We start from the raw sequence: 23,994 nt of genomic DNA on the forward strand, positions 1-23,994 counted from the left end.
GGGCTCGGTGCTGCCGGTGAGCCGCACACCTGGGGGCGGGGAGCAGCAGAAAGGGCCAGAAAGCCTCCCCGCTTCGTTCGCTCTTACAAGGTGACAGCTAGAAAGGAAAGGAATCAGATAAAAGGAAAAGGCAAATTATGATATTAAAAATTCACTTCCATTTAGCAAATTTGCTATTAGCATCACAATTCAGGATATTTTAATGATTACAGCCTCACATAAGAGGCATAATTGGGCACCTCACTGATAGGATTTAAGGAGCACCAGAAAAATCCCTTCCCCAAAATCATTTCTTCAACAACACAAGCCCCCTCCCCAGTAAGGGCTGGATGTGCCTGGCGCTTCCCTGGCCCCTCCTTGGAAATCCCCATTTCCCAGGGCCTCCGGGCCGGGCAGGGCAGGGCAGGGGAGGGGTGAGTCTGAGGGCTCAGATGGGCCAGACTGGGTGAGCGTGAGGCTGGAAGCGCAGCTGCAGGCTGCGCCTCCCTCAGTCTTCTTTGTTGCCCAATACAGAACACTCCTGAGGCCAGCGCCTGCTGTGTTCCCACCTCAATTCAAAACCCAGTGAGCATCTGGGGGGAGGGGGAAGCTGGACGCAGCAGCGCCCGGCAGCTGGGGAGCTGTCCTGCCCAGGTTGGGCTCGTGGCGGCCCGGGAATGCCCTGACCGTGCACACACCCCTAGACTGGCCTGGCAGCACAGACCACCCAGCTGCGCCACTCTGGGACCCATGCAGGAGCATGCTGAGAGCAAACAGCCACCCTCACACAGCCAGGGAGAGCCGGCACGACCCCAGGCGACGAGCCCCAGCAGCCCCAGTGGCCTGTCTCAGGGCAGGCGAGCTCACACCCCAGGTCCAGCCCCAGGCTGCCCCGTCCATGGCAACCACAAGCGCTGGGCTGAGCTGCTCTGCTCTGCCAGTGTCGAAGCCACCAAGAGCTTCCCACGAAGCTCAAGGTGAAAGCCCAAGTCCCAAGCTGGACAGACACCTGTGCAAGACCTGGCTCCTGCCACCCCCTGCAAGGCCCCCGTGTACAGCTGCACGCTCAGCTCCCGACATGCCCGCATGGCTGCAGGCCCGTGTCTCCTCCACAGCACACACTTTGAGTTCCACAGGAAGGGAGAAAATGCAACAAAGCTCAGTATGTGCCGAGGCGGAGCTGTTTTCCTGTGATAGGTATCCCTTGTGGGGCCAGCACTGTGGCGTGGTAGCTTGGGCCTCAGCCTACAGCACTGGCATCCCATGTGGGCATCGGTTTGAGTCCCAGCTGCTCCATGTCCAATGCAGCTCCCTGCTAATGCGCCTGGGAAACAGCCGAGGATGGCCCAAGTGGAAAGTCCTTGGGCCCCTGCACCCACGTGGAGGGCCCAGAAGAACCTCCTGCCCCCTGGCTTCCGATCTGCTCAGCTCCAGCCATTGAGGCCATTTTGAGGGTGAGCCAGAGGATGGAAGATCGCTCTCTGTCTCTTCCTGTGTCTGGAACCCAGCCTCTCAAATAAAAAAACCTTTAAAAAATAAAAAAAATAAATGACCCTCACACGGTTGCCGGCCTTGGGCAGACTGTGAGGCCTGGGAAAGGCAAGGCTGACCATCCTCACGGTGGTCTCACTCTAGGAAGGAGCAGGTTCCCAGGGCTCCTCACCCACCAGGCACAAGGGCTCCTGCCAGTGATTTCACCAGTGACAAAGGGGCAAAGGCAACTTGGAGGATGAAGGATGGGCTACCCAGCAAGTAGAACAACTGAAATCCACGAGTGATGCAGGCAGAGGGGAGGACAGGAAGAAAGAGACAAGAAGAGGGGGAGAGGGAGAGGGAGAGGGGGAGGGGGAGGGGGAGGGGGAGGGGAGAGGGAGAGGGAAAGGGAGAAGGAGAGGGAGAGGGGGAGAGGGAGAGGGGGAGGGAGAGGGAGAGAGGGAAGGGGAGAGGGAGAGAGGGAGAGGGAAAGAGGGGGAGGGGGAGGGGAGGGGAGAGGGAAAGGGAGAAGGAGATGGATAGGGAGAGGGGGAGGAGGAGGGGAGAGGGAGAGGGAAGAGGGAGGGAGGGAGGGAAGGAGGGAGAGGGAGAGAGGGAGAGAAAAGAGAACTTTGATCCATGCTTTGCAGCATATCAAAAAATTAAACCAACTGAATTACAGGCCTAAATGTAAAACCTAAAGCTACAAAATTTCCTTTTTTGTTAAAGATTTATTTATGAATTTGAAAGGCAGTTACAGAGAGAAAGAGAGGGAGAGAGAGAAGAGACAGAGAGAGATCTTCCATCCACTGGTCCACTCACCAAATTGCCCTCTGGGCCTGCAGGAGCCCAAGCACTGGGGCCATGTTCTGCTGCTTTCCCAGGCCATTAGCAGGGAGCTGGATGGGAAGTGGAGCAGCCGGGACTTGAGCCAGCGCCCATATGAGATGCCAACATTAAAGGCAGCAGCTTTACCTGCTACGCCTCAGCGCCGGCCCCTAAAGCAATACAATTTGTATCAGAAAACATCACAGCAAATCTCCATGGCTTTGGGTATACAAAGTTCTTATGTATAGTGCTCAACATGTGATCCTTAAAACACAGACGAATTGTACTGCACCAAAACTAAATTTCTCTTCTCAATTACCAATGAGCGAGTAAGAAGATTGGGGGCCAGTGTTGTGGGGCAGGGGTTAAGCTGGCAGCTGCAGTGCTAACATTCCATATATTCCACAGCTCCACTTCCCATCCAGCTCCCTGCTAACACGCCTGAGAAAGCAGCAGAAAGTGGTCCAAGTGCTTGGGCCCTACACCCAGGTAGGAGACCCAGATGAAGCTCCTGGCTCCTGGCTTCAGCCCAGCCCAGCCCTGGCCATTGTGGCCATCTGGGGAGCCAACCAGTGGATAGAATACCTGTCTCTCTCTGTCTCTCCCTATCTCTGTAAATCTACTTTTCAAATAAATAAAATAACTATTTTTAAAAAGAGAGAGAGAATAAAAAGATAAGCCACAGAGTATGGCAAAATATTTGGAAATCATATCCTATACAGGATTTGGATCCATAATATATAAAGAAATCTCTGGGCTGGTGCTGTTGCGTAGCAGATAAAGCTGTCACCTCTGATGCCTGTATCCCATACGGGCGCCAGTTCGTGCTCCAGTTCCGATCCAGCTCCCTGCTAATGGTCTGGGAAAGCAGTAGAAGATGGACCAGTGTTTGGACCCCTGCACCCATGTGGGAGACCTGGATGAAGCTCTTGGCTCCCAGCTTTGGTTTGGCCCAGCAGTGGCCATTGTGGCCATCTGGGGAGTGACCAGTGAATGGAAGATCCCTTCCTCTTCCTCCTTCTCTCTCTCTCTCTTTGTTTCTTCCTCTCTAATTCTGACTTTCAAAATAAATAATATCAATCTTAAAAAATAATCTTGCCAGCGCCGCGGCTCAATAGGCTAATCCTCCGCCTTGTGGCGCCGGCACACCGGGTTCTAGTCCCGGTCGGGGCACCGGATTCTGTCCCGGTTGCCCCTCTTCCAGGCCAGCTCTCTGCTGTGGCCCGGGAGTGCAGTGGAGGATGGCCCAAGTGCTTGGGCCCTGCACCCCATGGGAGACCAGGAGAAGCACCTGGCTCCTGGCTCCTGACATCAGATCAGCGCAGTGTGCCGGCCACAGCGCACTGGCCACGGCGGCCATTGGAGGGTGAACCAACGGCAAAGGAAGACCTTTCTCTCTGTCTGTCTCTCACTGTCCACTCTGCCTGTCAAAAAAAAAAAATCTTAACCCAATTCAAAAATGGGGGAAATTTTGGTCAAACACTTCATGAAGGAGGATATGTGGATGGCACCTGAGCGCATGACAAAATATTCATTTCAGAAATGCGAACGCCATTCACAATGAGAATGACTGTGACTGAGAAGACCACCACAGCACGTGTCGGTGATCACGGGGCCCGGAACTCTTACAGGCTGCTGGCAGCCAGGCAAAGCTGCACAACTGCTTTGGAAAACCAGTTAGCAGTTTCCTGAAAACTTAAATACAGAACTTTCTTACATCCAGACCACTCCACTCCTCAGAATTTAGCACATTCACACAAAGACAAGCAGGTGAATAGTCATTGCAGCCTTATTGGCCAGAGGCTGAAACTGGAAGCAACCAACCAAAATCGTCAGCAACAAGTGCCTGGAAGAAGTCCTATACCCATACAAAAGCATACTACTCAGCAATAAAAATGAACTATGTACTTGTAACTACAGCAATAGGGAAGATGTCAAATGCACTGAACAAGAAGCAGCATATACTACAAGGTCTGTTTGCATAAATTCCATGGAATGTGATTGTATTCCATTTGCTCAGTACACACTACCCTATAATGGCAGATGGCAGATCTGTCATTGCGTAGGATGAGTGAGAAGGGAGACAGCAAAGGGTCCCTCAAAATGCTCAGGGTCCGTGGTCTACGACTGTGATGATGATGTGACAGGTGTCCTACATAAGTCAAAACAGACTTTAAATGACCACGGCTCATTGCATGTCGGTTATTTGCCAATAAAGCATTTACAGATAATCAAGTCTGGGGCTGTAGGTGAGCTCACCGTATGGCTCCGAGATCTCAGTTAAGACACCTAGCAGGAAGGACGCACGGCCCAGGAGAACTCTCCAGACACACCAGTGTGCTTGCAGACACGCATGCGAGGGCTTGTCCGGAAGCCTCGTCTCAAGCCGTCAGTCCGTCCAGGCAGGAGAGCACACGCTGCAGGCCCTCACGGCGGCGGCTGCATGAGCACGAAGGGGGCTGCCACAAGACACACAGAAACTTAATGTCTGCAATGGCCCGGCGGTGGTGCAAGGGCCACAGCCTGGATCAGAAGGAACCAAGACTGCTGAAGTTGCAACAGTGTCTCTGGCCAGGAGGCAAGCTGGGAAAACCACTGAGTGGCCAGCCTAGGCCCCTCACTGCCGAAGGAGCCAGGGAGCAGGACAGAAAGAAAGTGCAGAGAAGACAAGAGCAGAGGGCAGAGCCAAGAGCTGGAGAGAGGCTGACCTGCGCATCACGTGCAGGGAGAACTGGTTTTGACAAGGACCAGCAGCCACTGCAGCCTGTGGAGCCCTGGTGACATCTCTGCTCAGCACGACCATGGGATTATTATCAATCAGTGACTCATCTATTTCCAGCAGGAGTGCCTATGACTGGTATCCTATCCTCGTATCACAAACACATGCTGAGTGTGAGGGAGACTTTCTTTTTAGTTCACTGGGTCTCCAGATCAAGAAGTACTATGTGTGAGTTTTACACAGACTACAACATCCTGGGCTGTGGGCCGTACGCAGGGTGGGGTGAGAGCTCGGGGGTCTTCAGGGAGGGTGAGCCTATTTCACACGTGAGAGGAGCAGGAGGCATTTCGACCAGAGGGGGCGCTGTGGCAGGCTGGCTCCCTGTTCTTTGTCTCCACCCATCAGGATGGGAGTCAGTGTCTGGACCCTCTGAACCTGGGCTGACTTTGAGAACTGGTCATGGCAGGGAGGACGCAGAAGAAGGGATGTGCACCCGCTCCAAGCAGAGACTTCAACTTCGCTCCTCTTCTCTTGATGTCTTCCTGAGCACCCTGCCTGCACCAGGTGAGTGAACCTGGGCTGCCCTGCTCACGGGTGAGAGGCCGTGGGAAAGAGCTCGGCGCTGAGCCGGTGACAGCCAACAACCTCCCGGGCACAGCCACCTGGCAGACAAAGAGCTGATCACAGTGAGCCCAGAAAACGCATCTGCCCTAAGCTGCCGGTCCATTGCGAGCATGGGAAATGTGTGCTGGCTACGCCACTGCGGGCAGGGCGCATCCCTGGAGCACTAAGTAAGAGGTACGCCAGCTTCATCTCGTTTGGGCCACGCAGCCCCCAAAGATGGGTGTCGTTACTGTCCCTGCCGTACAGGCGAAACCAACACAGAGAGCAAGGGGCGCAACCAGCTGAGGCCAGCTGCCGGCTGAGGGCCTTTTGGCCATCAGAGTGGTTTGCTGGTGCCATGGGTGCCTCCTTGCAGGAGCCCAGTGTTATCCAAGCTGAAAAGAGGCTCAGGACCTGTTGAGAGCAATGCAACTCACAGGGAGGCCGCGAGGGGCACCTGCAGGACAAAGGTTCCGGAAGAAGCGAAGAATGCACATTCGTTTCTTGTCGTTTCTTGTCGCTGCGGTACCCGATGATGTGCCACCGGGTCACGGCTGCTCAGCCCAGGTCTGGGCAAGGCAGGGACACAGCTCCCTGCCAGTCCGCGACGGGAGGGGACCGTGTCAGGGAAATAATCGGGTCTGTGTGTCCCACACCACATGACAGCCACCACGACTGAGCTGGGGTCATAGCTCGGATCCACCTGACTCCGTATCCCCTGATTTCTCATTCACAAACGAACAGGTGAATAAACAAATCTGTGCTATGACAACAAAATCAACAGTGCCAACAGAGACAAAAAAGAGTAAAAAAAAAAAATCAAAGATGGAAAATCGATGTGACTCACACAGCAGAGGTCAGAAGACAAAATTTCTGTCCAGGGTTCAAAGCCCCCGGGGAAGGGTGGAGACAGCTTCCTCCCGCCACAGCCCTGCAGAGCCGCGTGTGGAGCTGAGCACAGCTGGCTTCAGCCTTGCACCCCACGGGGTGCGGGAGAGTCGTCCACCTGGGCCACCTCCTGAGTAGGGTGCTCCTCCTGGCTCTGCCCCTTCATTGCTGCCCGCTGTTGGGGAGTCCCTCCCTAAAATGAGACAGAAAGGGACAGTGTCTCACTGGTCCTGTTCCCACATCTCCAGTTCACCAATGCGGGTCCTCCCTAAGACACCTCGTGAGGCCAACCAGCTACTAGAGATTCAAATTCGATTCATCTGTCCCCACTTGGAGTTCTCCAATTTGGGTGACTTTTCCAGATATCAAACTTTAATTCTATGCAAATCAACAAATGCTTATCTCAGGTCTATTCTGTGCAGAGAGCTCAGCCAGGAAATAAATAAAACATCCTCTCTGCCTCCAGGGACTGCCCGGGAGCGAGGGACGGACACAAGCACAAGGGAGCAGAACTCAAGACAGGCTGGGTAAGCACTGTAGCGGAAGTGCCAGAGCTCTCCTGTTTGGCTTCTGTTTTTTTTTTTTTTTTTTCCTTTTCCTGTAATTTTTCTACAATGCAGTTCTTACTGCTTCCTTGCCTCAACAGCAAGTAGTCTTAGGAACATAATTAATTCTGGCAATCACCGGGACAGAGTTACGGGGAATGCTGAGACACAGCGCCGACAGAGGCCCCGCTGCTGGAGCCCCCGGTTGCTGGCCTGCGAGAACGCCTGGGTCCCCGCCTGCCCGGGAGAAGGACGCCCCACGCTGCTGTCTGGGGACCGCTGCTGTTCTCCCGCTCACTTAGAGCGCACGCAGCCTCTGCAGGCCGACAGCGGGGCTGCCTTCCCACGCCGGAAATTGCAGCGGCTGCACAGTGGCAATCTTCCCCACCTACTTCAAAGCCGCCAGCTATCTTCTTAATGGCTGGGGTCACGGCGGTTCTGACCCTGCTGAACAACGGCGACGCTCACATCATCATCATCCTTAATATAACTGGGAGCCAGGAGGATGCACCCATCAGAGTAACCGGGAGACAGCCGCATCTTCACGTCCTGCGGCAAATCAGAAAAGCAAACTCGGTTAAGCCAGCTCCCACAAGACGAAGAGAGACCTGGGCCAGCCACACTGGGGAGGAAGCGGGAAGCCGAGGGTCTTCCCCATATTTGGGTGTGTACTGTGTGGCCGTCAAAGAGAGCCGGAGACGGTGTACGTTGGAACACCAGGCCCGGCACACCATGGTGCTCGATAAATGCCAATCAAATGCAATTAGAGCAATCACCTGAGCCGTGTGGGTAAAGAAAGGGGAATTGCTCACAGGCATTAGGGTAGAAAATTGAATATTCTTCTTGACACAAGCTGGCAGCTTTCTCATTATAATCACGTATTCATTAAATTAGCCAAGAAATCGCCTCCACACACATTTCCTGAGTTGCTGCTGAGGTCCCGGCACAAGCGGAGGTGCCAGGCTCACGGCAGGGAAGTGCAGTCTGGTGCTGAAACAGACAACCAGGCAGCCACTACACCGGACAATCAACCCGTGGTTTGTACAAAAGTAAAAACGGAAGGCTGGAGTGACAGGACCTGGGGGAGTGAGTGGGGGGCGGGCCAGGGGAGGGGGGCGCCTATGGAGACCGCCTGAGCAGGTGACACGCAGGTGGAGACCTGGCTGATACAGAGGGTCTCGCCATCAGCTCTAAGGGAAAGCGGGGGCAGAACGCACACCAAGCACAAAGGATATAATGTGAGAAGGAACCGGACAGGGAGCAGGAACCTGCGCTAATGTAAGAGGTGGGCAGGACGTTTGTGAACTGAGAGACACAAAGACTGGGGGCCACTGTCTCTCAAATGGAATTCAAGGGAGTGAGCCAAAGATTCACGGCTGTGCCTTCACTGCCCCAGGGGGCGGCGGTGGCTGGGCTGGGCGCACGGCAGGCAGGTACGGGACACATGCCCGGGAACCTCCCGCAAGCCTGGCCCTTGTCTCCTCCCCCTCGCTGCACGCCGGCATGCTGGCGAGAGTCCAGCGACACGACTGTGTCAATGTGAGTGCCAGCCACCATCCACCTCAGGCACAGGACCAGGCACGCCAGGGCCCTTGGCCAAGACTGGCCCCAGGACCTCACACTGAACCCCTGCAGCCTGCCTTGTGGGGTCGAAATGGCTGGTATCAGAAACCCACAGAAACGGGGTTGGCACAAAGCACCTCCCTGCTCGCTGGCAGATCCTGAAGACAGCTCAAGGACTGTAAACGGCCAGGCAGGAGCCCCCTCAGTGTTGCCAGCCCCCGCAGGGAAAGCCCCACATCCATGTCTGAGGCCAGGAAGGCAGGCAGGGCCAGACCCAGGGACCCGCTCTTGGCGGCTCTGCCTCTCCCCACCGCAGACCCTCAAATGCTGGGGTGGATCAGAAGAGAGGGGTGCAGGGGGCCTGCCCGGGGAGCACAGCAGAACCCCCGGCGGGCGGGGTGGGCTCCAAGTCCTGCTCATCGTATTTGTTGTCTAAGAAGTACCTGGTCTCTGCACTCTGGAACAGGAGCCCCCAGCCCCGCGGTCCGTGTGGAAGGGCGAGGTGCACGGGTCCCTGCAGTGGCACAGCCCCTTGGCCCAGCACCACCCGGGGCTGCTCTGGCGACTTGTCCATGCCTGCCAGAAGGAGAGAGAATCTTCCCCCAATACCTTTTGTTAAGAACACTTCAAATTCCATGTATTCTTAGCTCCTGAAAGTAATCGTGCTTTGAACAAGATTCTCTACTAATTAGTTTCTTCTTTCAAAATTCGAGTTCTCCAAAAATGCTTTGAAATCTAACGGTTCCCCTTGCATTTTTCCTTTTCTTGGAACAGCCTCTTGCTTAGCCTTGGAAGGAGTCTGATAATAACCAATTTGGAGCTTAACAGCAGCCAACATTAGTACTAATATTTCCAATTGTCTGTTGCATGAAGCTTCAAAAACACCACGAGCTTTTGCCTTTGACTAAATCTACAGGCTCAGATGTTTCCAAGAGCGATTGTTCTTTCGGGGTTCTTAAGAGACAGTTGAGCCAAGTGTGTATCAGCCTGGAAATTGAATGGTGCGCATTGTCATAATGGCAATTCCTCGTGTTTGGAAGCCTCATCAGAAACTGGAAAGGAAAAAAAGATAAAGTGCGGAGCCTTTTCCCTCTCCTGTCTAATTCTGTATTCTGTTTCGTCTTTTGATGTTAATAGTTGAAATTAGGCTGGCTCCTTTTCTACCACGAGGGTTTCAGTTTCTCTTTCAAACGTCTGCAGATGCAATGATGTGCTTCCTCGGAGGCCAGGAGGGGTCGGGTGAACTCTTTTAGAGCCCATCCCGGGAGAAGGCCCCTTTCATAGACAGAAATGTCAGGTTTCATTAGTACAGTCGTGCTCACACGAATCTCGTCTTCGGGAAAGATAGCGCTGGGAAGGCCAGAGCCAAACTCGGCAAACTGTGCCTCTGCTCAGAGGCTGGAGTCTCAGAGAATCAGCCTCATGCAACACTGCCTGCCCCTGCAATAAAAGTTCTCGGCTAAGTCTGCTGCCCAGAGGGGCACGTCCAGACCCGCCTGTCCAGGGCCTGTGGGTCAGGTAGCTGACTCCTCGTGGTGCGGGCTGTTAGACCCAGGATGCGGCCCCTGCATCGGGGTGGATCTGCAGCTGGGAGGGCTCCTGACCCTTCCTGTCCTCGGGACAGCACGCTGATGACATCGAAGTCTCCTCCTTACCGCACCTGCAGAACCAGGGCCCGTGCCGACACCACAGCTGCCCCGTGCAGCAAGCACTTTGAGCCAAGGAGGGACATGGAGCAGAGCCACTGGAGGCCCTGGACCAGAGGGGCTGCAGACCGTGTCCTGCCAGCGGACAGAGACGTGTCCAAGAGGATCGGCATTCTCATTTTGTGGTCCTAAGAAAACAGTCTCGCCAGGCTTTGAGCAGCCCAGGTGCTAGAAACAGATGTGCGGGCATCTCACGGAGCACTCGAGATACAGCTTCAGGCTCAGCAGAGGCCTGCACAGCCCCGAATCAGCCACCGAGAGGCTCAGGGACTTGGGCCAAGTTACCCAATCTCGCTGAGGTGTAACAGACTCGGAGCGACTGAGCATCCAACACCGTGCGCTCAGTCGTTCAGTTATCGGACCGACGCTGAAGCTCCACTGTGTGCCCGAGCCTCTTCCAGGCGCTGGGGAGACAGCGGGGAGCAGAGCAGCACAGCCCCCCCTCGCACGGAGCTCACTTCCTTAAGCTGCTTTGCAGCTGACAAATAAAGTTGTGTGTATTTCTCGTGCATGACACGATGTTTTGAAATACGTAGCCATTGTGAAATGGCAGGAAATCAAGCTACAGCATGTGCGTGCTACCACACACAGGTGTCAGTGTGTGTGTGTGTGTGTGTGTGCGTGGTGAGCACATTTCAAGTCTACTCCCCGAACATTCTTCCGAAACGCAACGCACCCTTGCTAGCTGCCATCGCCATGCTGAGCGTGGAGCTGACATCTCAGAGCAGGGAGACAGGCGATAAACACGCACGTGGAGGTTATGCTGGGTGGCGATAAGTACTGGCAGAAGCATTTTGTGAGCGCGACGCTGATGCAGGGCTGAGAGAAAGTTCCAGAAAGACAAGAGCAGGCGGACGACCATCACACCTCATTCGAGCGAAAGATGAGGGTGCCTTGGACCTGAGGGGTGGCAGCTGGGCAGCAAGAACCAGTCCGAGCCTGGATTTACGCTGAAGCTGAAGATCACAGAATCTGCTGAGGGCCTGAAGGGGGAGTTGAAGATGAAACAAGCGATCGTGGATGAGCCCCGATTTTTAGGTACAGGAATGGAATGAGTGTTGTGATCATTAAAAGGGAGATGGCGAAGCCCAGGGGAGGGCTGTGTGCATGTGTGTGTGTCCAGAGAAGTAAGACAAGGTCCAGGTTTGGACATGCTCATCATGAGATGCCAACGAGACTGGCCCATGGCGACACTGATCAGGCTGCTGGGTGAAGACTCGGCAGGGGGAAGACAGGGGTGCAGATACCCATGTGAGGTGATCCCTCCATTTGAGATATCCAGAGACACTCCCCGCCCACTGCCCACCCCTCCCACCACGTACACCCAAGGCTGTCGGCTTTGGATTATTGGGGCCAGGCCCCAGGGAGGGTGAACTGAGGGGTCTGTAGGTTTGGGATTGAAATAATAAATGTCACCCTGTACATGGCATTCAAGGCCCCGAGACGTGGTAAGAACACACAGGGCAGAGAGTGCTGATCTCATCGACCATAGAACCCGGGGTGGTGGTGTTTAGAGGTCAATAAGAGGAGGAGGATAGCTAGGGGACGAAGGAGAAGTGGCATGGGGTGACAGAGGGGACAGACAGGAAATCAAGAGTACTGCTTCCCATCAGGTATCTCAGTTCACAACAAAAGGGGTACAAGTGGCTCAGACCCAAGGCGTTCCCAAGTTTTACCGCGCACCCCATGGTGAGAAGCAGCCAGTATGAGAGGACAGGGGCAGAGCGTGCCCAGCACTGAGCCACGGCCTCAGTGAGAATAGGGACGGGGGTGGGGGGTGGGAGTCAGCGAGGAGACCACGCTCAGCACAGCTGGGATGCAGCAACACACAGCGCCAAGCCCTGGCCCTGCTTTCCTCGGCCCCAGAACGCACCCTGGGCACCAGGGTTGGAAAGGGAGTGGCCCCTCTGCTATCACACTCAGTGGCTCACTCACAGCGGTCGCTCTAGGCTGGCCTGGACGTCTTGGTTCTTGAGGGAAGCACGTGTCCACCGGGAGATGTAAGGAGGACCCCACTGAATTGGGAGCAGACACGTCTCTGGCCGAGGGGACTTTGCATGGGACTGACCCGGCAGACGACAGCTGTCCTGGGGTCACAGGGGTGCTGGGATCCCTGGGGTGCTGGGCTACAGCTGCACAGCAGCAGCAGGAAACACAGGGCCTGAAACCCGGGGGGCCCTCTGGAGGACCTCCAAGTCCCTCCATGTCCATCCCCAAAGTAATGGAAAACCGTAACCAGAAAAGGAAGAACCAGTGTGGGATGGTTTGGGGCGCCCCACCAGACGAGGGCGAGGGAACAGGGCGAGGGCAGCCAGGGACAGTGACCCCCAGCGTCAGTCACAGCTCCATGACCTGCGACTGCCATGGCCGTGGCAGGTCCCCACTTTTCTTTCCTGTGACGTGCGCATTAACCAGCTTCACCGACTTCCTCGCTCTTCTCCCCCTTCCCGGGGTTGTGGGTGGTGATCAGCTTCCAAGTGTCGTTTTTTGTATTACAGATGTTTCTGTGGAACCACAACTGAATTAGAAAAACGAATCACTTCCCCACAGAGGGATGCGGTGACTGCTGGGGTGTGGTGTCTGCCCTTCTGGGTTCATTTGCACAATGGATAAATGCATCGTGTCAGGGCAACACGTAAGCTGTCGCGTGCGAGTCCAGGGGTGGGCATGGCAGGGGACACGTGGGTGCCGAGTTCCCGAAGGGGTGGACATGCCGGGCAGTGAGCTGCCGACTCCCACCCCCCACCCCCGTCCCTATTCTCTGTTACTCGATTCCATGAGGCCAGAGCTAGGATGTGGCGGCCCTCCTTGGCCACTTGGAATCCCACTAGGTCAGGCACCGAGGGGAGACAGAAGGCAGGGGGACCCCCAAGCTCCTGTGCCTCCCCTGGTCTGGGGAGCTGTGCCTCCCCCTCTGTTCCCTAACCTCAGGCTGCCACTGCTCCTTCCACTTGCCTGCCCGAGTCCTGGCTCAGCTGCCGTGGTGCAGATCCATCGGCTCAGGGAAGAGAGCCCACGGGGCAGGGTGCCTTCACAAAGTTCATGGAAAATGCAAGCTAAGACCCAATCATGCACAGAGTTCAATTCTGTTCTTGTACCAGAATAATTTCTTTTTCTGTTCCATTTGCCATCAGCTTTTCAAAGTCCTCTTGTGTGGGGAGCAACTGGGAGCAACTCGGACTAGACTAAGTTACTGGAATTAAGACTTATTCTATGCATCTGCTCTCCCACAATATGGCGCTGGGAGAGGAGGAAACAGCTTCTACACAGCTGCCTCCAGTTCAACCAATAAACTGCAGGACTTGCTCCTGATTGGAGGAGAGCAGCGTACTCGGCGTGTGGGTAGCAGAGTTGGGATTGGTGGAAGAGGACTATAAAGGAGGAGAGAGACAACATGCACCAGGAACATCTAAGAGGAACATCTATCTGAAGGAACACCTGTGCAGCCCCCGAGAGAGCCGGCCGGCAGTGTGCCGCTCCCCCGCGGAAGTGGGGAAAGTGGCCAGGGGGAACCGCCCTTCCACGGAGGTGGAAGGGATGGTAGCCAACCCGGGAAGAACCAGCAGCAAACCCGGGGAGGGCCGAGCAGACAAAAGAACAGCGCAGGGTCCTGTGTCGTTCCTCCACGAAGACGGGGAGCGACATAATGGTGCCGTGACTTGGATAGGAAGCCTGGGCAGGGTTTAGTGTCGTTCCTCCATGAAGAGGGGGAGCGACACTCTTGTATTTCAAGAAGGAACCCGTGACCGATGTTACCAAAGGCCACTCAGTAGCTGCCTACGACAGGAGCCGGGAACGGACCCTTGGCCTTTGCCGTGTGGAGACAAGGGTCCTCGCGCCGTGCTTTCCAGTGAGCAAGCCGTCGGCAAGTGGGAGCAGCTGCAATGGCTGTCCTTGCTGTCATTATTCCTTCCTCCTGGGAGATGTGCTTTTGTCTGGCCTCACCTGGCCATACCACCAGCCTGGCTTTTGGCCACGACTCTCCACCAAGCACCGTTAGCAGCGATTGGTTCGTGGTCCAGGTTAAGAAAAGGGGGTGCACAGATGGGCGTGAGGCAAGCTGCCTGCCCTCCAGGGACTCAGAGTCAGGAAGGAGGCGGAGAAGCTGTGGAGGCTGGGTCTGCAGGACGTCCCAAACCCCTCGCCGCTCCGAGATGCCATCGACTTTCACCATCCGGCTGTGCTCGGGCCTGACTGATCCCAGCAGCGTGAACAGGACCTGCTGCAGGGCCCTGCACGCAAACCCGGGCAAGGACTGCAGGAACCCACACGCAGGTGGCCTCACGGCGCTCAGCCTCCCCCAGCCGTGTCTCTGCCCAGAGAAGCTCATCTGGACCCATGTTCCTACTAGACGCTGCCACACAGGCACCCTCTCCCCAGTGTGTCCCAGCAGGCAGGTGTCTGACATAAAACACGTGGCTTACAGTCTAGGCACAGCAAGCCACCCTGGTCACTGAGGGCCATGTTCCCAGGTGCCAGCCACACACAGCCTCATAAGCAGTACTGCCCTGGGCAGAGCAGTGTCAGGTGTGCCACGTGCCCTCCCTCTGCGCAAGCGGGAATGGGGCTCTCTCTCCAGCACCTGCAGACTACTGTGGAGATGTTTCCTAGCAACCTGAGTACCCAACCTCGCAAAAAGCCCGGACAATGGGGCCATCGCTTTGGGGCAGCTCAGAGGTGACCTTACAGGCACAGGCTCAGAAAGCTGCAAAGTGGTTGGATCCATTCCAGGCCTCCATGGATGTTCCTGAAAGTAAACTCAGAGCACCCGCGATGAGGCCACAGCCAGATGGGAGACGCCCCTCCCTGCAGGTGGAAGACAGAGAAGCTGTTTAGAGATGCCCTTGAACATCCAACACTCGGTCATGCTCAGAGCTCACATTTATCCCAGTAGCATGGGAAGGACCTGCTCTGCACATAGCCCCCCCGCTTGCCCCTCCTCCTTGCCGCCTCCCTTCTAATGCAAGCCCACTCGGACTGCAGCCCCGCCTTCCCAGGACGGGAACCACAGCCCCCTGAGCTCTGGGCCTGCTGCTTCCCTCCCCCACTGACAGGTCGCTTGTGCCACCACTCTCCCATGCAGTCCTCCCGTGGCACACACCTAGGTGAGGTGCCTGCCCGGCCAAGGTTAGACTGTACTGACACTCAGAGAATCCAACACGCTAAGATGAGCTCGGGTGTTGGAGACACAGGGAGGACCCTCTTTTACTGTGATTCATAGTCTGCTCCTTTTAGACTATCTTTGGTGGCCCCCAAAGTCCACATGCTAAAGCCCAGAGTTCATTCCACAATACGGCACTGCCTTCCACACCTGCTCATTCATTCATTCATTCACATCCTCACTCATTCATTCAACACTACTGTGACCTACTGGGAGGCTCTGTGCTGGATTCAGGGGGCACAAAAATAGCCCCTTCCTCCCCCTCCAGGACACACAGCTGAGGGAGGGGTGCACCTGTGAACCGAGAGGGCCACTAGGTAACATGTTAACATCTGAGCTTGGCAGAGAGTGCACCTGCGACTCCAAACAGGTGGACCTCAGTCTCCCAGCCCTCCTGCATCCACCCCTCCTCCGTGCAGTCCTTGGGACCCAGGCAAGCAGCTCCATGGGGTCCCTAAAACGCATGGCCCTCAACTCTTAGAGATGACTCAGCCTCACTTGTGATCACCTCCTTCTGGCTGTGAACCCCCCAAGCACGAGACACAGCCCCTGCCCTCCTCGAGGGGCGCTTGGCGTCTGCTCTGTCTGACCTCAGCACATCCGCCCAGTGAAAACCCCTGCTCAAGCCCCCAGGAGAAGGCCCCTCCTTTCGGGAACCTCAGCTCCACTTTTGGTGCAGTGGGGAGGGGTGGTGGTGGCAGACAGAAGGTCCCTGCAGGGATCCGGCTGGAGCAGAATGAACAGCAACATCAGGGCAGCCACCAACTGCAAGACTTCAGCGGTCCTCTCCACTGATGTCTGATGGGGCGGTTGGAGCAGGCAGAGGGGAGCGAGGTTCTGCTCTGAACACTTAGTGATCCAGGACCAGCACCCCAGAGGGGCGAGTGCAGGAGCACCAAGCAGCCAGGGCTGACACTAACCCCAGCCTCGGCCTAGTGCCCAGGTGTCCAGGAACCCAGACGCGGGGCACTCTCTATCTCTGCTTCCCTGAGTCTCACCTAGATGACAATGGAGACCGGGCCTGGAGTGGCCGCGGAAGCGGGGCAACCTCCGCCCCAGGGCATAGGCGCTCCAACCTGCAGGAAGCAGAGGGCACAGCCCTTCCTGCTCCCAACCGACCTGAGTCAGCCACGTCCCACCTGGAGCCCCAGGAGGACGAGGCCAGAGCCCCACTGAGTCTGTGCTCTCTTCCTTGATGTATAAATATATTCTAAAACCGAAGTGAAAAAGTGACTTACTCCTGGAAATGGAAGGGGAGAATGTCTGATAGCCCGGGACTGGGAGGTTTGACAATGACAGCTGTCACGACACGCACGATGCACTCGACTTGCATGGTCCTAGGCCGATCACTACAAAATGTGGTTCGGAACCTGCTGTTCATCAGGAGGAAATGGGGGCTCCCCCTGGGGGAGGAGCAAGGCCAGAGGGGGGCCTCCACTGCTCAAAGCTTCCCACCACCAGCACCCCCTGCAGGGCAGGCCTTGTCCCTCCTGTACAGAGACCACTGGGAGACACCCAGCAGAAGCCCAAGGTCAGGGCCGCCCTGGGAACTGCCCTTGAATCAGACCCAGAGGATGAATGAGGCCAGCGCACTGCGGTCAGGAAAGGAGCTCCCTGGCGTGGAAAAGCCGTGGGCCCGCGGAGGAGAGGCCTCAGCTCTGCTCACAGGGCAGAGGTTGGGCAGGGAAGGTGGGAGGGGGTTCTCAGTACCTGCAGCTGCACTGGAAGGCCCACCAGGGTGGCACTGCCCTTCCTGGCCCACCTGCGTCCCTCCACCCCCGCCCCCCGTGCAGGGACAGCCCTGACACAGCCCTGTGTGTGCGGAGGGGAGGGATGCAGCCGCACAGCCCTGCTCAGACCTGCCCCCCGTCAGAGTGGAACCAGGGGCTCCTTACCGCAGTGAAAGCCCTTCAGGGCCAAATGTGTGTGCAGCCTCCCAGGGAGGACAGGGGGGCCTCCCACTACGGCTTCCCCTGCCCACAGCACCCACCCACTGCACTGTCACCGCCTGCTTTCTTCCTTCAGGGCAGACACTACCTTGCCTTCAGGGGATGGGGACAGCGTAGCCCGTGCATGCGAGCCACGCGTGTACAGGGACCCCCTGGCTCAGCCCCAGTGCGGGCCGCAGGGGCAGCCACAGGCGGCCTTCAAGGAGAGCACGGGCTTCTGGATGATGGCACACAGCCACGGGCTGCCCTGCAAACACCCAACCAGAGCGCCACGTGTCACGTGGCCAGTAACCGCAGCCTGCCGGGCAGGACCATGCCCAGTACAACAGACCCCACCAGGAGAGGTGGGCTGCCGGGGGCTCCCTCAGATAGAGAGGGGGACAGGGTGCCCGGTGCAATGTGTAACCAGCAGTCCCCGTGCACAGGGAAAGAAGCAGGGTGTTAGATTCCCTTCTTGGGGTTCTTGCGTGGATGCCAAAGCTTTCGTGGGGACAGTGGCCCTGGAGAAAAGCCACGGAATCCTCTACTACAGAACCAAGCAGTGCGTGCAGTGACCCCGAGACTTGCTGGGGGCACCCCTGAGTCAGCACGAGGCTCACGTCGAGAGATCTTTGGGAGGAAACATTTTTCCGGCCTCTGGAAAGTGGCCAAGCCTTCGCACATCAGAGAGCCAGAGAAACCGAGACGTGAAGTGACGCGACGCCTGTTTCCCCGAGGATCCGCGGGCCGCATCAGCGGAGGCGGGGTGGGAGGACGCGGGGCAGGAACGTGGCTGGGCCCAGCTGCAGGCCCAGGAAAACCCCAACCAGCAGAGATGAATGTCGCGTTCGCCACCCGCGGAGGGCACCAGCGGACACCTACATCTGCCATCCCCTAAATTAGAGCTATTTGTTCTCACAGAATTAATTGCAGAAATAAATAAAATTTATCTTCAATATTTGGCACAGGTTCTTAAAAATTAGAATTCATGAGCTCACGTTTTCAATAACTCACATATAAATATAGACAAACGGATGTTTTAATGCAAATTTAATATACAGTAGTTAAATTAATGATTTTTCTCAGTTCGTTTTTAATTGGGGGGAAAAAAAAGCCCTCACAGCCACACCATATAAATCAAACTCCGCAGCGCGTTTGTGCGATAGAGAAGCCGCCTGTCACGGCCCATGCATCAAGATCCGATTTGCTTAAAATAAATGGCGGCTGCTCCCAGCCCCAAACGCAGCACCAGGTTAATGCATATTCATAACTGGGCATTTCTCTCCTTTTTTCCTCTCTCTCTCTTTTGGGTTTTCTATTTGCTGGATTGAAAGCATAACCAAGGACGTTCATTCCCAGGGGCCCTGTGGGTCAGGAATGCGGTGTTCAGGAAGATTAAAGACGCGATGAGGCTTCTCGCTCGGCCCCAAGCACAGGATGGAAAGGCACCTGTCGGAGAGTGGAGCCGGGAGGCAGGTCCGCGGGCAGGAGCCCTCCCTGCCGGGGCGAAGGCGGGCAGCGCAGGCACAAGGAGAGGGGAAGGACAGGCCCCGGGACGCGGCCCTCCTCGCCCCATCCACAGAGATCGCCTTCCGATTTCATGCTGGCTGGCTATACTGCTGCCCGGAGCCTCTTGGTGGGTTTGTGGACCGTACCAAAAAGGCATTTCTATCAGCGGTTTAATGCCCCATGGCTGACAGGAAACAGGCGAGAGGGGGCAGAGACGCCAGTGCTTGGGCATTAAAGGGCTCATTAAACCCCGCGTTAGGGAAAGGTCTCTTGTCAGCTGCAGGCCCCCCCCCCCCCCCGCAGGGCTGAAAGCGATGGGTAAGCAAAAGCTGGGAGGCAGCACTCACCTTGCAGGGCCAGCTGCCGCCCCACGCCCCGCCTCCCTCTGTCCTCCCCCTCCCCGCCCCCGAGGTCAGCCCAGGGTGGCTGCAGGGGCTCAGCACCGTGAGGAGCTCAGCTGCCCCCCTCTCCCCGCCTCTGGGACCGTGCACAGCCCACCGCCCCTCCCCCACTTGTTGCTTCTCAGCACTTGCGCCCCACACACTGCCCCACCCCGAGCCCTGCCCCGACCTGTCCTTCACCCACTCCCGTAGTGGACTTCAACCCTGACGCCTTTCCTTGGTGCCTGGCAGAGGGGCAGGTGCCCACGCTCCGCCAAGCTCACTCCCTGGTCTTCTTGCCCACGCATGCCCGGGGCCCCGTCACGGAGGAAAGTTTACGGAGCACAAGCACACAGCCAGGGCAGTCGGCACATCCACGAGCTGGGGGCGTCCTCACGCCACAGAGTCCCTGTGCATGGCCGACACTGGCGGGGATGGAGGGCTGGGGACAAGATGGCAGTGACGGTGGGCTAGGGACAAGATCACAGTGATGGCACACTGTGTAGCTTACAGATGACCTGGGGCCACTGTACATCATCAAAGTCCCCAAATTATTATTTATTGTTTAGTGAGGCAGCCAGCTTCTTCCACAGAGTGGCCCCTGGGATGGAGCTCTATTTGTGACAAGACCTAAATGGCAGCCACCTTGCCAGAGTCACCCGGAGGACCCGCTCCAGAGAGCCTGTGACTTCTTCTGTAGGAGCCAGCTGGTAGCACTCACGTCTACACCGCATACACAGCGCCTGTCCAGCCCTGGCAGGCTCAGCCGATCCGGGGCGACAGAAACACGCAGCTCCAGTTCTCAAAGGGTAGGGCAACAGGACCTCTGACGCCAAGGACCGGGGAGGCCACCCCTGGGGACTGTGTCTGGCTGAGGTGAGGCTGCCTGCTCCTCTGGGCGGTCCTTGGCTTCTGCGCTAGAAATCACACTTGGAGTTCACAAAGCCCGTTCCTTCCCCGTCGTGTTCCCAGCGTGCGTGCTTTGAGGAGCAAGGCAGCGGGCACAGCCGCAAGGCCCCTGGCTGGCTGAGTCGGGAAGGGAAAACTAATCCGGTCCAGAGAGAAACTCTACCCACACGGCACTGACCACCAAGGTCGTGGCACACGCTGCGTCTACATGGACCAAAAGCCAGAAGCTGGGAAAAGCAGGCAAAGCCGGGGCTGTGTGTGTGCTGCAAACACAGAGAGGCCGCCCTCGGCTGCTGTCCGAACGCCACTGCTGCTTCCTGGAGCTTCCATGAGCACTGCCCGGGGGGGATTTGCCACCCCCTCCACTGCTTTCGCCCAGAGACCACTTGGAGGGATTATCCAAGCCTTATTAGGCAGCCACTACACACAGGTCACAATAGTAATGGGCGTCAGGGACAATTAGGCAGGCCTAAGCCAGAGCACGCAGGCTCCTGGCCAGTGCAGGCAGGCGGCAGGGGCGCCCCAGGGACCCAGGCGGGTGCTGGGAGTCCAGGCCCACCGCCCCCACTAGAGCCAGCTGGAGACCGCCCGCGTGTACCGTGTCCCAGCGTGGCCCTGAGGCTCATCAGCGCCCACACACTCCCAGCTCAGGGGTGTTTCTGATTGTCCCCACAGTCACTCCTGGAGGGGCACAGTTTCCTGGATCACCTGACGGAGTGCTGTGTTCACAACTGTGGGATGGCCGAGCTCAGCAGCTGTGGCGAGCCCAGCGGACATCCCTGGGGGCTGCTCAGGGACTTCCGTTTCTCCTCTGACACCGGGAGAAAAGGACAATTACAAGCATCCAGCACGTCTTCCGGGACAGAGCTTGCAGCCCTGTGCCCCTCGCTCACGCACGCAGGTTCACAGCCGGGACTCCCGCTCGCCAGCTGGGCCGCTTCTGCAGCGTTGTCACCCTCCTCTGCTGCCCCGCCTGTGAAATGGGGCTAAGAGAAACGCCCGCCTCAGAGAGCAGCCGACAGGATGACGCAGGGTGAGACCAGAAACACTGCAGCAGCATCTGGCACACAGAAAGCGCGTGTGCAGATACGCGGAGCTGTCCTTGGGTGGGGCCTTTTTCAGTCCAGCATCGGAATCGATCGTCGCCCCCGTGGCTCAGCGAGGATGACGGACGTGCATGTTTGCGTCTGTACAGAAGCAGCCCCTCACCAAGCACCATGCCTCGCACTCACAAACACCAGCTGGCATGGTCAGCGGCGACGGGGCCCTCGCTTCACACACAGAGGGACTGAGGCCACAGGCACGAGGCAAACGTCTCGCTCTGAGCTCAAGGGCAGATTAAAAGCGGCGTCAGCAGCTTGTGTGTCACTGTTGCTGGTATTTTCTCTGACTTGGGGACCAGGCAGTCAGGTGCAAGCCACCTGGGCGCTGTGCTCAGGCAGCCAGGGAGACAGACGGGCAGATTCTGAAAAGGGGACTTGTACGGGGGCAGTGTCTACAGAGGACGTGAGGCTGCATCGCCGGGGAGCCGGCCCCCGATGGCCAGCCTGGCCTGCACAGCAGTGGGTGGCAAGAAGCACAGGTCGAATCTTGGAGGACGAGAAGTGCATCGGGAGCAGGGGCTGGGAATGGCACCTCCAGGGTGCACAAAATAAAATGCACACAGGCATGGAAGCGGCAAACGGTCCGTCCCCTGGGAGAAGCAGCTGTACAAGGGGCACGCGGAAGAGGAGCTGGCACTGAGGTGGAGGCTGCAGCCGGATCACGAGGACCTGAACACAATGGTGGTATGATGATGGTATGGACGCCATCAGCCAGGAGACACGGATGCGCTGGGCAGTGGGCATCGCGGGATGCTCCTGAGACAAAGATCAGGGAGAAGGACTGTGTGGATGACGTCAGGACAGAAAGCGGTCAGCCCAGAGGCTGGGGGGCAAGGCTGCAGCTCCACATGCATTCGCTTCGTGCACACTGACCTAGCACCTGGCATCTTCCAGGGACTCTGTGCTGGGTGAAGATGAACAAGGAACAACACAAAGTCTCTGCCTTCTTGGAGTTCTCGTCTCTACCCAACGAGAGGAGATGGTCCCGCAAGCCAGGAGAAGGCGATGAGACACAGACAGGAGGGGAAGCTCAGGATGCCGACTTCTGAGACCCGACAGCCACTGGGGGTCTTCCGGAAGACTCTCAACCCTCGCCCCTCCCCGCCAAGGAACCCCAGGGACTACATGTACGAACGTTCCCATGTTGCCAAAACGCAAACATGCTTTCCTGCCACACTTCCTTATTGTCCAAATGTATCGCTCGACTTTCAAATAAGAGAATTCTACACAAAGCTCAGAACAGAGATGCAAACGGTGGTCACCTGTGTCAGGGAGATGTGCACTTCCCTCCCCAGTGGGGCTGGGCTGGTGCGGCGGCTGCACGGTGTCGGGGACCAGGACTCCTTCAGATGGCTCCATCCATCGCCAGGGCACTGCCTGCTCCCCGGGCCCTGGGGCACTCACTGCCCCCCTCCCAGTGCATGCCACGGCAGGAGGGGGAAGGGGAAGACAGAGCATTTGAGGGGACATCCCGGCTCCTGTCACTCAGGTCAGCCCCACTATTGACCTCAGGAAATGGCCTAGCCTAGCCCTGAGGAAGACAGTGATGGAGCCACGAGTCCTTCTCCAGGACTGGTGTCAGGGATGACCAGTTCTAAGAAAATGCCCTGTGTGCCTTTGTCACTGACCTGTAGATGCCCTGCGGCTGGGCCAGAGAACTGTGGCCATTCTCCACGCATCTCATCCCTGCCACCCCGAGGACAGGACCGACCCTGCACACGGAAGCCAGGGACACCAGACTCAACCTTCGAGGCGCACAGCGAGGTCTGGCTTGGCACCAGTTTTCCCTAACTTTCCTGTGTCCAGCTTCCCCGGCACACATGTGATGCTGACGCCACCACCACGGGCTGGAGACGCGCCTTAGCCACGGCCTTCCTGTCACGATCGGGGTCTGGGATGCCAGCAGCTGCAGACCCAAGTCGGGGGACTGGGAAAGCAGCAGCCCACTCCCTCCCAAGGATGGGTCCTCCGGCCACCACCCAGGGTGACAGGCGTGGCCCCAAGAGGTCTGACGCCCATGCCTGGCTCCCTGATCCAGGCGCCGGAGCTGCCGCTATGCCCACCATGCACCGTCCCTGCCCTCCACCCCTCACGCCCTCACCCCACTCTCTCCACTGCGGCCCCGCTGCCCAGCCAGGCCCCTCCCACCCTCTTCTCCAGGCTGTCCTGGACTCAGCTCTGAAACCATCGCCTCTGTGCCCATCTTGGGCCACCCCTCCCTCGTCTAACACCTGCCCAGCTCACCCCACCCGAGGTGCCAGGAGCCCACCTGTGAGGCAGGAAGTCCCCTTCATCTGCCCCCTCGCCCCTAAACCCGCAAGTCCTCACCGGCATATGGAAGGCACGCGCCCACACTGCTCAGTGGCAGCTTCCTCACAACAGTGGCAGGGTACTGAGGGGCTCTGTGGAGAACTCCACATGTGTCAGAATTACACACATGTGTGAGAACTACACACACAGCCCACACACAGATGGCAGTGCCTTACACTGCAGGAACAGGGGTGTATCCCTGCACAAACCCTGCGCCCATCTGGCCTTGCCCTACATATTCAAGTTCAGTTCCTGTTCCCCCAAAATGCAACCCACATCCACAACAAGGCTCAGGGTCCCCGCACCATAGCTGACCCCAACACAACTAACCCAGGCTCCCCACTCAGAGGCCCCTTCCCCAAGTCAGCTCCTCCCAAGCTCCTCACCAAT

The 23,994-nt window shown here is 57.3% G+C and overlaps 1 long non-coding RNA gene across 3 annotated transcripts in view; it reads right to left on the minus strand.

Moving 5' to 3' along the window:
- LOC149126052 (uncharacterized) overlaps nucleotides 1-23,994 on the minus strand; it is a 237,920-nt gene that overhangs the window by 29,810 nt on the left and 184,116 nt on the right. Inside the window, exon 3 of one of the 3 annotated variants that reach the window (XR_016236105.1) lies at nucleotides 19,521-22,050. The exons of the other annotated variants lie outside the window; for them this stretch is intronic. This is a non-coding gene — a long non-coding RNA (uncharacterized LOC149126052). Of the gene's footprint in view, nucleotides 1-19,520; nucleotides 22,051-23,994 lie in introns of those variants that run through there. 3 annotated transcript variants of the gene reach the window in all.

The sequence above is a fragment of the Oryctolagus cuniculus genome, chromosome 6 (genome assembly GCF_051225735.1).
Source record: "Oryctolagus cuniculus isolate XC-2025 breed Fujian yellow rabbit chromosome 6, ASM5122573v1, whole genome shotgun sequence".
NCBI classification, from domain to species: Eukaryota; Metazoa; Chordata; class Mammalia; order Lagomorpha; family Leporidae; genus Oryctolagus; species Oryctolagus cuniculus.